This window comes from Anomaloglossus baeobatrachus, chromosome 10 (genome assembly GCF_048569485.1).
Source record: "Anomaloglossus baeobatrachus isolate aAnoBae1 chromosome 10, aAnoBae1.hap1, whole genome shotgun sequence".
NCBI classification, from domain to species: domain Eukaryota; kingdom Metazoa; phylum Chordata; class Amphibia; order Anura; family Aromobatidae; genus Anomaloglossus; species Anomaloglossus baeobatrachus.
In genome coordinates, this window is record NC_134362.1 from 125,840,753 (window position 1) to 125,851,392 (window position 10,640).

The 10,640-nt window shown below is 45.7% G+C and overlaps 1 non-coding gene across 1 annotated transcript; it reads left to right on the forward strand.

Moving 5' to 3' along the window:
* Nucleotides 1-7,616: 7,616 nt before the first annotated feature.
* LOC142255498 (U2 spliceosomal RNA) lies at nt 7,617-7,814 on the forward strand. The gene has a single exon (XR_012727424.1). It is a non-coding gene; the product is annotated as a U2 spliceosomal RNA (small nuclear RNA).
* Nucleotides 7,815-10,640: the final 2,826 nt, after the last annotated feature.

The following is a 10,640-nucleotide window of genomic DNA, read 5'->3' on the forward strand; positions in this document are numbered from 1 at the left end:
TGGGAACAAGATTAGACATTACACAGATCATCACTGTATATTCTGATGTCTGGTTTTCTCATCCGAGTTTTATCCGTGTTTCTCACAGATAGAGCCCCTACCTATGAGAGTCTATGGGGCTGATCACAGATAGAGCCTGTACCTATGAGAGTCTATGGGGCTGATCACAGATAGAGCCCATACCTATGACAGTCTATGGGGCTGATCACAGATAGAGCTCATACTTATGAGAGTCTATGGGGCTGATCACAGATAGAGCCTGTACTTATGAGAGTCTATGGGGCTGATCACAGATAGGGCCCCTACCTGTGAGAGTCTATGGGGCTGATCACAGATAAAGCCCGTAACTATGAGAGTCTATGGGGCTGATGACAGATAAAGCCCGTACCTATGAGAGTTTATGGGGTTGATCACAGAGCCCATACCTATGAGAGTCTATGGGGCTGATCACAGATAGAGACTGTACTTATGAGAGTCTATGGGGCTGATCACAGATAGAGACTGTACTTATGAGAGTCTATGGGACTGATCACAGATAGGGCCCATACCTATGACAGTCTATGGGGCTGATCACAGAGAGAGCTCATACTTATGAGAGTCTAAGGGGCTGATCACAGATAGAGCCTGTACCTATGAGAGTCTATGGGGCTGATCACAGATAGAGCCTGTACTTATGAGAGTCTATGGGGCTGATCACAGATAGGGCCCCTACCTGTGAGAGTCTATGGGGCTGATCACAGATAAAGCCCGTAATTATGAGAGTCTATGGGGCTGATCACAGAGCCCATACCTATGAGAGTCTATGGGGCTGATCACAGATAGAGACTGTACTTATGAGAGTCTATGGGACTGATCACAGATAGGGCCCATACCTATGACAGTCTATGGGGCTGATCACAGATAGAGCTCGTACTTATGAGGGTCTATGGGGCTGATCACAGATAGAGCCTGTACTTATGAGAGTCTAACTGTCAGAGGTACAGGTATCTATCTGTGATCAGTCCCATAGACTCTCATAGGTACGGGCCCTATCTGTGATCAGCCCAATAGACTCTCATAGGTACAGGCTCTATCTGTGATCAGCCCCATAGACTCTCATAAGTACAGGTTCTATCTGTGATCAGCCCCATAGACTCTCATAGGTACAGGCTCTATCTGTGATCAGCCCCATAGACTCTTGTCGCGGGCGGAGGAGGGGACGCTGCGCTCTCCCACTGCTCGGGTCCGGCTGCTGCTGCTCGGTGGTGGCTCGAGCGGTGGGCCGGATCCCGGGGTCTCGAGCGGCGTTCATCGCTGCTGCTGCTTGGATAGCATGTGTATCTATTGTGAACAGCTTATCAATGGTGGCAAATCGGGGCAGCTTAACCTCTTGCTCTCCGCAATTCAACACTCTCACGCGCACTCTTCCCTTCCGTATTAATGAATAAAACTGTGATATAAATAGTATATAGATACCCCACAAATGCAGATAAAGGTAGGTTATGGGAAAAGGGAGAAAAGGGAAACAGGAAAATAGTGTAATAAAGTATACCTTCCAGGGGGGAGAGGAAATGGCAGCACAGCCAGTGGAGGTGAAGCAACGGGAAGCCTGCAACTAAATTGTTGAGAGCGTTATCACATGGTGACTGAGCCTGATTGTAACGGGAGCATAGAGGTGCCGATCCTGTTTTACCTGCGTTGTTGTAGAAGTGGGATTCCAGTGGTGGAGTCAGCTGTGTGCAGTGGTGGCTGTGGGTTCTTTTATGTGCGACCGTAGTAATAGCTGCGCCCACTTCCTGTATGGGAGTGGAATGCAGTGAGGCTAATGGAACGCACGTCTGCGCCTGCACATTTGTGAAGAAGGGGAGGGAGAGGGGGGAGGCTGTAATTGGCCTCCTCAACCTCGTGTGGGTCCTTCACCTCGGCCCAAACCCTGTGTGGTCAGGGCACCCTTCCTTGTAACTGCGCACAAGGAATACCACACACCTCCTTACTATGCTGGCAGCAGAGCTCAATGCCATCATGCGGTCAAATGTTTACTTTGAAATGCATGGGAAATGTGAGTCACACCGCTGAGAAGTTGTGGACGGTTAGCTCTGGAGACCAAGTTTCATCAATGGTTGTCTCCACTCAACCAGCAGCCAGGGAAGGCCGGGTGTGACAATGATGCAAACATGGGTGCGGCCCTTCGCCGTGACAATGTGACACACGTGCCCTGTGTGGCTCACGTGTTGAACCTGGTTGTCCAGCAATTTTTAAAGCACTATCCTGGCCTACATGGCCTTCTGCAGAGGGCACGGTGTAACACCTTCCTTAATCCACACACTCAGATGGGCTGTAAAGGATAGGCTAGAGGGAAGCCACTCACCAAGCAGGACCTCCAGAACCCTGGAACCCTTTAACCCCTATACAGGGATTAGGAATTACACAGGGCCCAAGGTGATCAATACCTGTGGAAGGCTGCAGTTCCAGAGAATAGTAGTCAGGCAGGGACAAAACATTAATTGAGGAACAGGAACAGAATGGGACGGCCAGGACTTAATCAGAAAACAAGCAGAGGTGAAATGCGGATCGGCCAACAAGGTACATAAACAGCAAGCAGGAAAAGTAGTCAGGTAACAAGCACACAAAATCATAAAACTGAACTGGGGGTAAAAGTAACCAGAGGTCATAGCTATGTCTGGCAGTGGTCTGCAGACAGGATGGGCATAAAAAAGGGTGTGGTGTCTTCCCATTGGTTTTAGCTGAATGATGGTGAGCCGTAATCAAGTGCAGCATTGCGCCGTGCACATTTTTTCTCCCGGTTCTTTTCCGTGTTCACACTATATGTGGTTCCACTATGTATGGAGTTCCATCAGCCTCTGGAAGGTTCCTGGCAAATTGCACAGCTCGAAGGGCATGCCTTTTGAATTCGTTGAATTCGCAGAGACCCATCGGGGTGGCAAAGGCGGTCTTCTCCCGGTCTGCCTCAGCAACGGACACTTGCCAATAGCGACTACTGAGATCAAGGGTAGAAAAATAATTTGCAGTTCTCAATGCAGCTAGCTATTCCTCAATACAGGGGAGTGGTGCTGTCCTTCTTCTTTAACAGGACCAACGAAGCTGCCCAGAGGCTACAACTGTCAGGGATAACCCCAGCCTCCTTCATGTTGCTCAACATGTCCTTGGTACACTGGTAATGTGCAGGTAGTATTGGCTTATATCTCTCTTTGATGGGTGGGTGTGCACTTGTGGGGATGTAGTGTTTGATCAAGATTAGGGACCAAGGCCCGGGAATATTTTTCAGCAAAAAGTATATGCGTTATTCCCATTAACAAATTTTATTAAGATATAGAAAAAACACACCAGCAGTGTAAAAAGTATTTTGACCATCAAGTCACAATAAACATGATACAATATAGACATACAATATTTAAAAGAGAGGTTACAAATATAGGGGATCAAATCGAGGCTCAGGACTTAACTTTGAGACCATATTAGGTTCATCCAGGCAGCGCCACACAATAAAAGAAATAGGATGCTTGCTGTCCATAAACGTCCAGATCGATGTATGCCGATGCTCTCCAAAAGTCCCCTTAGTACTTATAATAGCAGAGATGAGACATCAAATCCTTCAATTTAGCAGAAGTGAGCCATCAATTTCATGGTAGATTTACAACAGTCTCCACCTAGACGCGTTTCCCCACATGCTATACATGTGGTTCATCAGGAGGCTATAAGACAGACAAGCTCTATCAGCAACAAGTTGTAATAGTATTAACCATAGATTGCACATTCATAAGCTACACCACAGAAAGGCATGTAAGATAAAGAGACAATATCAAAGATACAAGAGTACTTGCCCAGGGAGATGAGGTATTAGATATGCAGATCCATGGCGCCCATCAAACAGGATCCACGGCCGATCAGAAAATGCTAAAGAGATAGTACTGCCATAGTCCAGAGAGGCGTCATGGAGCTGCATACCACCATGAGGTTTAAATAGCCTGTAATCCCATAATCAGCTGTAAGCGGTCAGGGCAATCATGCAGATGCCGGCACCGCCATGTATGCGCATGCCTAATGCATTGCGCACACCTGGGAAAGCCCAGGATGCCGATATAATTAGAACGCCGCCGTCCCTATCCCCATTGCGCCTGCCCAGAACCTCCCAGGCAGCGCGCACGTGCGGACGGAGGCCCTCAGGTGCCACAGTCAGATAGAAATAGACAAAAGCACAGCGCATGCGTGAGGGTCCTGAATGTTATGGCGTCTGCATGGAAACGCCGCCGTCCACATCCCCATCGCGCCTGCCCAGACAACAGGCGGCGCGCACTTGTGGACGGAGGCCTTGAGATGCCATAATCAGATGGACATAAACAAGAGCACAGCGCATGCGCAGGGGTCTTAAGTACTACGGCGTCTGCATAAAAGTCGTAAGATGATACAGAGCACCGTGTGCCCACGCATGCGCAATAAAGCAAGGGGAATACTTAGTGCTTTACTGCACGTCTAACATTAATATAAAGCACCCGCTGCAATATATATTTGTTGAAGAAAGGTTACTTTAAAGATAAGGCCATATTATAGGGGGCTCCCATTCATAGGAATATAAGTATGATATAATTTAATTTAGCCGATGTAAATAGATTGTAGACGCCATAATAGACATGACCCCCATTTGTAGGCACATAGATAAAATAGGCATCATAGGATATACAATAAAAATAGATACAATAGATTATAGACGCCATAATAGACATAATGGGATATACAATAACAGGCAGATATACCATTATATATTATTACATCAACCCTGTCAGAAATATAACAGGGATACCATCCTTCTAGACAGATATACCCTCCATGTATACATTATGAGGGTACATCCATAACGAGTCTCCCAGGGCAAGGACAAGAATACATAGATATTAACCATTAATATGGTCCATTCCTAAAAAGGGAAGAAGTCTTACAAAGTAGAGCAAAAATGGATTTAAATTAACAATTTGGGTTCCGCTTAAGGCTAGGTGGGAAGAAAACAGCTAAAGGAGAGCTGTTCGTTCAGCCCTCCTGGGATCAAAGATCCCATTTTGAATATCCAAGCTGATTCCTTCTGCAGTAATACCCTATCAAAGTCTCCTCCCCTAGGGTTGGGTTTCACCACCTCCAGAATGGAAAAACGAATTTGAGCCGTATCTCCCCCATGGATCATATTAATATGGCGAGAGATTGATGTATCTCGTCCATTCCTAATATCCGTAAGATGTTCGCCCACCCGCCTCCGGAGTTCTCTCAGGGTCTTCCCTATATAGTCCATAGGTGGCCCTATAGATAACTCCGGAGGTTTTACAGTTACCAAAATCACGTAGGGAGAAGATTTTCCCCGTGGCTGCACTAGTCACCCTTTTGCATTGTTCCATGGATCCACAATATTTACAGTTTCCACAGCGGAACATCCCGCAGATACGTCTATCTAGCCATGTTCCCTGTGGTCTAGGTCCCTGGTACATGCTGTGCACCAATTTATCGCCTATGGTACGACCCCGCCTGTAAGTAATGCTAGGGGATTTATTAATATACTTTACCAAATCGGGGTCAGCCATCAAGATCTTCCAGTGCTTTTTTATCACTGAAAAGACTCTTTCAGATTGTACATCGTACGTGCCAATGATACGCGTGATGTTACAATCATATTCACGCATCCGGGGAATCATAAGACTGTGTCTATTGGTATTTTTTGCAAGGGCATAAGAGTGCTGAATGATCTTTTTGGGATAGCCACGGTCTAAAAATCGACCAAAAAGGTCCGAGGCCTGTGCCTTGAAATCTTCTTCTCTTGAGCAATTTCTGCGTATCCGCAGAAACTGCCCTTTAGGAATACCCCTCTTTAGGGGAAAGGGATGATGGCTGTCCCATTTCAATAGGGAGTTGGTCGCTGTGGGTTTACGATGGGTAAATGTGTGGATCTTGCCCCCCTCATCCTTTTGTATAACCAGATCTAAAAAGGTGATAGAATTCTGATCACAGGTATGGGTAAATCTCAGGCCTAGGGAGTTGTTATTGAGGCCCTTGACAAATTTTTCAAAATCAAAAATAGACCCTGTCCAAAGGATGAGGATGTCATCAATGTATCGGACCCACAGTCCGATACATTGATGAGATTCCTCATCCTCCCCCCCAAAAACTACTGTTTCTTCCCACCAGCCCAGGTACAGATTGGCGTAACTGGGGGCACAAGGGCTCCCCATTGCTGTACCCCTGAGCTGGTGGAAGTACTTAGTATTCCTCAATACAGGGGAGTGGTGCTGTCCTTCTTCTTTAACAGGACCAACGGAGCTGCCCAGAGGCTACAACTGTCAGGGATAACCCCAGCCTCCTTCATGTTGCTCAACATGTCCTTGGTACACTGGTAATGTGCAGGTAGTATTGGCTTATATCTCTCTTTGATGGGTGGGTGTGCACTTGTGGGGATGTAGTGTTTGACCCCTTTTATTCTCCAAAAGTCTAGCGGATGTTTGCTGAAGACTTGCTCGTATTCTTGCACTACCCTGTAGACCCCCTTCTTGTGATGTGAAGGTGTGGACTCTCATGGGCACTCTTCCCTTCCGTATTAATGAATAAAACTATGATGTAAATAGCATATAGATACCCTACAAATGCAGATAAAGGTAGGTTATGGGAAAAGGGGGAAGAGAGAAACAGGAAAATAGTGTAATAAAGTATACCTTCCAGGTGGGAGAGGAAATGGCAGCACAGCCAGTGGAGGTGAAGCAAGGGGAGACTGCAACTAAAGAGTTGAGAGCGTTATCACATGGTGACTGAGCCTGATTGTAACTGGAGCATAGAGGTGCCGATCCTGTCTTACCTGCGTTGGTGTAGAAGTGGGTGTCCTGTGGTGGAGTCAGCTGTGTGCAGTGGTGGCCGTTGGTTCTTTTATGTGCGACCGTAGTAATAGCTGCGCACACTTCCTGTATGGGAGTGGAATGCAGTGAGGCTAATGGAATGCACGCCTGCGCCTGCGCATTTGTGTTTAACGTCGCGCATGTGCAGAATGGAAAAAAGGCTGCGCTCACTTCCTAATGAAAGGGAGTGAGACGCAGCTGGGAAGGGAAGGGAAAAGATTAGGGTTTGGGGATGATGAAAGGGCTTTCAACGGGTAAGGATGGCAAAGGGTTGCAGTGACGGAAAGTCAGGCAGCCTGTCCTGTCCTGTCCTGTCCGTCCGTCTTTTTGTATCATGAATTGGAAAGACTGCAAGGGAGAGGGGAGGTGCTTGTGCCCAAAAGGAGGAGTTATTCAGATTCATTGCAGTGGGCGGCGGCTGCAAAAAGCACCATTCTTCTTGTTTTTGCTCTGCAAAACAACCTTTTCAAGGGTTGGCTTGGGCGACAAAATGTCTTCTGTAGGCGTGGGTTTCTCTCCCTCTCCCTAAGATGTGTCCGGTATAGGCCAGGGTGCCACTCAAGGCTGTAACCAATTCGGGTTATAGCTTCTCGGCCTTTTGGCTAAGATCAAGTGTAGTTTTGGAGGACGCTACTTTGGTCAGTACTGGACGGTGCCTGGGATTGCATGACTGCCAGTCTTGGGGGAGTGTGTGCACCTTCTGATGACACATAGCCCTCTTGTGCCTGGACGGTTCCCAGGCAACGGGAGGCGATCACCTTTGTTATTTTGAAGTCCTACTGATAAACAGAAAAAAAAAAAATCTGTTCTTAGTTTAATATCTGATACGTCCCCTATCTGGGGACCATATATTAAATGGATTTTTAGAACAAGGAGATGGAAAAAATCTTGCTCTGTCCACTCCACGCATTGACCTGGTATTGTAGTACCTCCAGGACCGGTGCACCCCTTCTTAACCCAGTTTCCAAAAGCAGAACTCAATTCACCTGATTAAAATGAACCCAATTAGTGAATTGAAAGAAAGCAAACAACTTTATTTGCACCTTAATTTAGCCAATTCACTTTTCACACTTTCACCCTTTTTTATCTTTCACGCCTTTTACTTGCTTTATTCATCCAAAAGCTGCGCCAATTAGCAAACTCATCTCCACTCAACTTGACGAACTCTGCTATGTCCCGTGCAGTATCTTGTTCTCAGTCTTATCTAGATCATTTGCAATTGAATAGAATAGATCCCTTTTGGACACATTAGATTCAGCTGCTGCAGTGACTGCAGGTGTTAGAAGATGCAGATTTGGCATCAGGTGCTGTCTACCAGATTCCACTCCAATTAAAGGTTCCATGTTTATTCCTACCATGCATTGTTTTTCGGTGTTTTCTTTGAGCAATGATGATGTCTTTAGTGATCTGTTGGCTCCCTCTCCTGGAGGAAGAGTTTGCTTGCTCTTGGACTTTCAAAAAGAGAGGTCATGATAGACATTTAGCTTCTGAGCCCAATTGGGGACAGTCATGGGTGATGAATGTCTTGCAACCTGCTGCGAAGCCTGATACCGCAATATAAGGAACGTCAAATACTAAGAATGGGCGGCCTATGAAAGAATTAGTACTTTCATTAAGCATACTTAAACGGCTAATTGGGAATAGACAAACTGTAAAAAGCCCTCTGAGAAAGCCCCTTTCTAATCTTTGTTAGTAAGCTTTTCTGTAGTCTGCCTGTTGATGTATTTTCCGTTTGAACAGTGCACAACATGAAGTGACGGAACACTGGCTTGTCACAATGTCCCCCGCTGACATCACAATAGCACTGCTGCCTAGAAAGCCAGCTGCGCAGCAGAAGTTGCTCTTTGGGTGGGATGGTGGGCTAATGTATCTATTCCTGCTTGGTGTGAGTTTGACATGATCTAGAGCAACGAGTTCCAGCGGCTGGCGGTTGATTATTGGCTGTAATGGGGCTTTCTGGCTGGTGCCAGCCTTTCTTCTTAGCACACAGGAACCACAATCCCTACACCATGCTTCGATGGATTCTCTCATCCCAGCCCAGTAAAACTACATATTTCACACAGTTATAAGCAGCCCATGGGCATTCACCTGGATTAAAACCCATAACAGCTCATAGACCAAACAATCAATCTACCACTGGACCAAAGACAAGAAGCTAAATCCACTGCCTGCGGTAACTAACTTAATCCTATAGGCTACTCACACAACAAACCCAAGAGAAAGGAAAAAAACATGGCTTTGATTATCCATCCAATGAAAACGCATAACCATTGTGAGCCATTGGACAATGCAATTGCACACATGGTGACATGGTGCACGGCCCAATGAATCAAGTCTGTACTTCATATTCACGGTTTAAGCCCTTGGGTTCTAATGTGTCCAGAGTACATATCCAGAAAGATTCCCTTTCTTTGTGCTAAGCACAAGTCAACAATACGTTGTAAGCAGATTCTATTACCAGTCCCACACCATTTTGTAACGCATAATCACACAGTGGCCCAATTAAGATTCCAAGTCATCGAACATGTTCCAGCCATACGCAGAGGAGGCGATAGAATTAGGAAGCTCAAAGAAAGGGAACCTTTCTGGATATATACTCTGGGCACGTTGGAACCCAAGGGCTTAAACCATGAATATGAAGTACAGACTTGATTCATTGGGCCGTGCACATTTTTTCTAACGCCCGGTTCTTTTTCGTGTTCACACTATATATGGTTCCACTATGTATGGAGTTCCATTCTTCCTTGTTTTTTATTTGTCATGTTTGTCATGTCTGATCAACTGGTTACATTATGTCTAATCAGACATAATGTAACCAGTTGATCAGACATGACAAACATGACAAATAAAAAACAAGGAAGAATGGAACTCCATACATAGTGGAACCATATATAGTGTGAACACGAAAAAGAACCGGGCGTTAGAAAAAATGTGCACGGCCCAATGAATCAAGTCTGTACTTCATTTTCATGGTTTAAGCCCTTGGGTTCCAAGGTGCCCAGAGTATATATCCAGAAAGGTTCCCTTTCTTTGAGCTTCCTAATTCTATCGCCTCCTCTGCGTATGGCTGGAACATGTTCGATGACTTGGAATCTTAATTGGGCCACTGTGTGATTATGCGTTACAAAATGGTGTGGGACTGGTAATAGAATCTGTTTACAACGTATTGTTGACTTGTGCTTAGCACAAAGAAAGGGAATCTTTCTGGATATGTACCTTGTCTAACAGTTTTTTCTCCCCTTTCTTTACCTTCCAGGTTCCCATAGTCACGTGAAATATCCCTGTTGCACTTGATTACGGCTCACTATTCACTATAGGATGTCTTATATCTAACATCACACTCTCACCCGTCAGCACTCTATAGGTTTGTATAAGGTATGCGCTTACACATCCGGTCCTCCATAAATATTTCCACTTATGTAACACTATCCCTATGATCACTCATAACTCATACAAAGGTATGACTACAAAGGTAGTCAATTACAGCCTCCCCTCTCCCCCCACCCCTTCTCCCTTTCCATCTATAATTTTGCCAGTACAATATTAGTTTACATTAGGCACACACTCACATATTCCATTCCTTAGTGACTTATTGTAATTCACATTCGCATACAATTCTCTATGCCTGCCCCATTACTACATTCATACCTACTTGACCCTATCCTGATACCCCTTGTCTCACCTTGTTGGTCCCTACACCTGTTATCCTGTCCTTTCCTGTGTCTGTCTTGTCACACCACACATTTTAGCATATCCCTTGTGCTCTTTATTTCCTGT